This window comes from Cryptomeria japonica, chromosome 10 (genome assembly GCF_030272615.1).
Source record: "Cryptomeria japonica chromosome 10, Sugi_1.0, whole genome shotgun sequence".
In the NCBI taxonomy this organism is placed as follows: Eukaryota; Viridiplantae; Streptophyta; class Pinopsida; order Cupressales; family Cupressaceae; genus Cryptomeria; species Cryptomeria japonica.
The window spans coordinates 99,756,224-99,762,223 of NC_081414.1; positions in this window are offsets into that span (position 1 = coordinate 99,756,224).

Here is a 6,000-nt window from a genome sequence, read left to right on the forward strand (position 1 = left end):
AGATTTCATCCTTTATGAGATTGTGCTATGTGAAATGGGGGTTGTGCCTATTTAAGCGATTGCAATGGTGCATCTCATAAGTTATCTAAAAATAATAGAAATATGGAAGCTAGTAGGGTTTAGAGAAGGAGGATTATCCTCAACAACCACAAATTTACTTTGAGAATATCCATTATCATGCACTTTGGAACAATTATGAACACCATACATCTCTAGAAACTTTAAATTTGTTAGTGATAAGATTATAAACTATATGAGCTTTAGAATGTTCGTCATATCCAACAAAAATATGATAAGAATATTTAGAATCTAATTTTTTTGTTTTCTGTTTAAATAGGTTTATGAACATAAGCAATTGAACCAAAAGTTTTTAAATGCTTTAGATTAGGCTTACTATTGGACCAAGTCTCTTCAAGATTCATTTCCTTTAAAACTTTGGTAGGAGTCCTATTGATAATATAAGTAGCGCAAAACATTGCTTCAACCCAAAATTTATAAGGTATATTTTTTGCATATAACATACACCTAGTCTATTTTAGAAACTAGTAAGTCAACCTTACTTAAAGTGAAGTCTAGTCTCATAATAGAATAAGGATCGATGCTAAAAGGTTTAGAACGAAAGAAAAAACAATCTTAAAATAAACATGATTATGGGGAACAAATTTGTAGCCAATAGTCCACATATAGTAAGAGGCTTCAATCGAAACTTGTTTCACATTGTAAAACCCATTTTCTGCTTGGTAAACTATGCCAAAAAACAAGCTTAGGATGCTAAGAAATTCTGCTAAGCAACTTTCAAGGCTTAGAAAAATATTTCTAGTTGTGCTCAATTGGATTGTTATCTTTGCAATAAATGCAATATCATTGGAGGTAGGTCACTTGCCACGGTCTAAGTTTTATTTTTAAAATTTGTAGGGAGCCATTATAGTTTTATTTCTTAAAATAATTCCTTTGTTATCTATTAAATGAATGCAAAATTCTACAGAAATTTGTCCAATTCTTGAGAAAAATAACCATTATGTAGTTGAAATAACCCTTGTCCCATGCCTAAAAACAAACTCTAACTTGCACCCAATATTTTTGTTTAAAAGGATGCAAAATTGTCCTATCTCTAGAAGCCTGATATTTATAGTATATTTTTTTAACTTTTGTCCAATTTTTTAGATGACACAATTTATGCAAGATTTTAAGTTTAGTCACTGGCCATGGTTCCAATGAGTTTTATGGGAATTTGTATGTGAAAGATCAATGGTGGGAGAGCTTTGAGACTGTGGAGGAGAATCTATGTAAGGAGCTATGTAGAAACTCTGATGTTGCTTGATGTTTGTGTGATTTGTTTCTATTTCTGTAAATTTTGTTTTTCTTGATTTTCTTTAAATAATTTCTTGGAGAGGTAGGCTCAAATGACTAGTGTATTGGACTTGTATGTGCACTCCAAGCATTCTATAATGAATCTATCCATTACAATGCCTACTTATTTCAATCCCTTTGGTGAACGCCTCTTTGGAATTCCAACCATCTTCATACATCCATAATGGTTACTTGATGTATAGAAATAAAACATACCAAATTTTTGATGGAAGTGTAATTAATAAATCTAAATAGAGTTGATGATGATAAATATAAATAAAATTTTAAAATGAGTTTATTGTGTTTGACCATATCAATCAAATATATATTATGTTTTATGATTGTGATTTGGATTTAATATCAAATGTTGTGTATAAAGTGTAGTGTCCTAAATTTTACTCCCTTACAATTTTGTCCACATTTGGGCCCTCACCTTGGCATTCGTGCTCTGAGGCATGAAAGGGACTTCTTTTGGCTCATGCTATGCAAATTTATCACCATTTTCAATTCACACCCCATCCTGCCCTTAAATTGTGGTCTTGATTGGGTAGGACCAAGGTGTGGCGATCTGGTTCCCTTAGGACCAGAGAGCCTAGCGCCCTAGTCCTCCCAACTAGGACCCAAATTTGGGCCCCTTAACGGTCATGTAATGTGAGCACGAATTCTAGCTTTGTGTTGATTCATGTCAGAAAAGGTCTACCCATCTCATTTGATCATCTGAAAATCATATTGATCAATCAAGCAAGCAAGCAATCAGTCTTCATTCAAGCATTGGAGCAAACATAAATTCAAGGTTCAAGCATTGGAGTTGACATTCATGTTCTATGTTGTTTCAAAGACTTCATGAAACCCTAATTCCATGTGGAGACAAACAAAGCTTCACAAGGAGGTACAACATTTGTGTTTCAGTCACTATTTAACATTTCCCTCAAAAGGAAAACATTTTCATTATTGCAATTCAATCATATTTCATTTTTTATTTCATAGTTAATTCTAAACCGGGGTTTGACCTAAGGAAAACCCCTATTCCCAACCTATTTTCCTTCTCTAGTGCGTGTAAGAACAAGTACAGAGTTGTGATCTTCTAGATAAGCTTTATTTACAGAGAGGAATCGATCCCCCATTGGAGTGTGAGAAGTGTGGAGGACTAGAGAAACCACCATATCGGTCTCGACAAATCAGGAGCTCCTTTTGAGAACAGATCGAAATCCTCTTACAATCCTTAGATCCAGGTTCATGGCTTGATCCAATGATTGTAGCTTATTGTTCATGAATTTATCATACAATCCTGAGATCCAGGTTCGTGGCTTGATCTTTATGAATGTTATGCTATGATCTAGATGCATTTATCTTTCAAATTCACAAATCAAATTGCTTAATTAATTGGTTAATCAATTTTTTTCACAAAATTTTGTATTGCTTAATCATAATTTTCAAATTCAAATTTAAAGTTCCCTCCTTTGTACATGAGTTTTACTACTATTACTCCTACCTATAATATTCTTGTGAGAAGAAGTTGTAGAATTAAGGCTTCCTAAGATTTAATTACTAAGGATATGGAGCCTAATTTGGATAACTTGTTTCATGTGAATGTGGGTGGTTCTTCTATTCCAACAATTGATGTTATTTATCCCCATTCTTTGAAAGATTAAAAAGAATGGTTCAAAGTGATAAAGTTGGCATTGATTCGTTGCGTGGCCTTGCTCATATTATTGACACTAGTATCATGCCTTTGAAAAGTTGTGTTGAAGTCCTTGGCTATACTCAACCTCCTAGTGAAGTTAAATTCCTATGACTACTTCTATCACTAGTGTGCCTACTTTCACATCCAACATCATGGCAAATTCCACACATGTTAGTCAAGGAGGCAACATTACTAATCAAAATTTGTTCATCCCTCCTTCTATGAGTTTTCCATTTGTGACCCAATCATCTCTTTTACCTACCTATCATAACATTCCACCTCCTTATTCTCAACATCCTCCTTCATTTAACAATGTTACTCCATCCAAATCCAACATGTATAATTTCAACCCATCCATTGAAGCAACCATTAATAGCCTAGCTCAAACCGTGTCATCCTTGCAACAACAAATAGATTCCATGAACCAATCAAAGTTTAATGTGCCCACATTTGATGTAGTGATCCCATTATCTAATGATATTGTCTGTGTTGTCCCCCTAAACATGTGGAAGTCCCTCAATTGGAGCTTTATAATGGAAAAGTTGATCCTATGACTCATGTGAAAATATCTTAAACTTTGTGTAGTGATTTTGATTACGATCAAAAACTTTTGGCTAAATCGTTTACTAGAATATTTAGAGATAAAGTTTTACAATGGTATTGTTCTTCACCTCCTTATTCTATTACATCATTTCAATAATTGGCTAATGCTTTCATTCAACAATTTCACAATAATATCGGCCCTAAGATTACTTTGATTGATTTGATGCATTGTAAGCAAGGTGTTAAAGAAAAATGACTAATTTTATTGGTAGATATAAGCATTTGTATTCTCAAACTTCTTATCCTATGCCTGAATGTTCAAAGAATTTTCATTTCTAATTTACAAAAACACATTAGGGATAAGGTTCTCTTTTCTAAGTTTACTTCCTTTACGCAATTGTGCATAGTACTTCATAACTATCAGCTTCAAGTGAGTCAAATTGAACAATCTCCCTCAATGGCTTCAGTTGATAAGAATGAAAGTGCTCAACAACCTTTGTGAAGTTTAAACCAAACAAGGGATTCATCAAGTTCAGTGACAAGAACAATACCCAGGTAGAAGCCATGAATACAGGTGTGCCTCCTTTATCCAAGTATTTTAGAGAAGAATTTACTCCTGTTTCTGAATCTTTGCATAGCATTATGGTACAATTTTTGAATAAAAATGTGTTGAAATTTCCTCCCATCAAACCAATTGACACATTCAAACCTTTGCCACCTTATCATGATTCCAAAGTTTTTGCCAATATCATCGTCAACCTAGTCATGACATTTAAATGTGTTATTCCCTAAGAAGTAAGATTTATGATCTTATTGATAACAATACCATATTTGTAGTTGGTATCAATGAGAAAGGAAATAAATCTGTAGCTCCTCCTAATCAAAACCTCCAAATCTTTACCAATCCTTTACCTTCTCATTCTACTAATGTGATTGGGTCTAAGCATCTTGCCTTTTCTCCTAATGATCTTGGCCTTGAGTCTAATAATGTGGTGAATTTTATTGATAAACCTACAACTCCTAAGGACCTATGTATTACCTTTTATCCGAGTGAGACTATTGAAGCACCTAATGGCCCACTATATATCACTGCAAGGATCAAATACATGATCTCGCAGGGTGTGCCCATTGATCCTACATGTATGGTGAATGTGATAACTGAAGAATATCTTTAAACCTTACAGTTGCATCAAGTAACATATGATAAATCCGATGTGATAATTAAGATCTTGGATGGTTTTTCTTGTCTTTCTATTGGTTTTATTAATCTTCCCATTGAGGTTGGTACTAAGTGCTTAGATGTCAATGTTGCTATCATTCCTACATCGGATCAATTTCTTGTGAAGTTGGGACATCCTTGGCTCTCCTCCATGAAAGAAATTCCTTCTATTGTTTATAAGTGTTTGAAATTTCCTCTTAATGAAAAAATCATACAAATTAATCATAGCATGTACCAACCCACAGTGAGGCATGGAGATGTTAATCTTGATTACTTTTGGTCTAAACAAATTGTACCTCTTAAGCCTTAAAGTGATGCTCTTTTTCAATCTTATAAAAGGTGGAAAAAATGAGATGATCTTATCCTTGAGTAAGCCTAGAGATCCTAATCCCATTCCTCTTCTTCATGATATACCTATTCCTCCTCATGATGGACCTGGTCTTCTTCCTACACCGTTTATCCTCCTTTGTATGATGCAATTCTGCCTCCTACATCTTACAAAGGGAAGCATCCAACATTTCCTATCTTTCAACCTAAAAAGCCTTCTCCTATGCATCCTTCTTTAAAGGAAGAGAAGAAGCCTATGCCTATTGATCCTAAACCTTCACAACCTTTAGCTAAAAATAAAAGAAATCATTGTGCAAGAGAACACTGACAGAGATGTTGTGCTAAGGCTAATGAACTTGCCTCTCAACCCATTTCCTCCTCAAAGACTCCAAATGTTGACATGATCCCATTTGTCCAGCCTTCGCCCAACCCTAGGGAGGAAGTTAAACGCAAATCTCCAAGACATAAAATTCTTAAGAAAAATGATGGTTCATGTTCTATTCCAATTAAAGATCCTATTTTTATTAATTTTGATGTAGAGATGGATGAAAATGATGTGCATGCTAACAATGTTGATGATAATGATGATGAATATGAGTATGTTGATGTTAATGATTTATCTAAACAATTTTCACAAGAATTAATCCTAGCTCCTAGTAACAGACAAAGTGATCCATCATTAGAGTGTGGTCCTTGTTTGGAACTCATGGTAGCTCCATCTACCATGCTCGAAGTTGCTCTGATTGCATATTGTCCACCTTCCCAAAACAATGTTGAGCAATATTGGGAGGTATATGACTTTCTTTATTATCTTCATTCGTGTCATAGATTCTCTTTCTCTCTCCTCTCTTGCTTGTTCATAACCTTCCTCTATTTG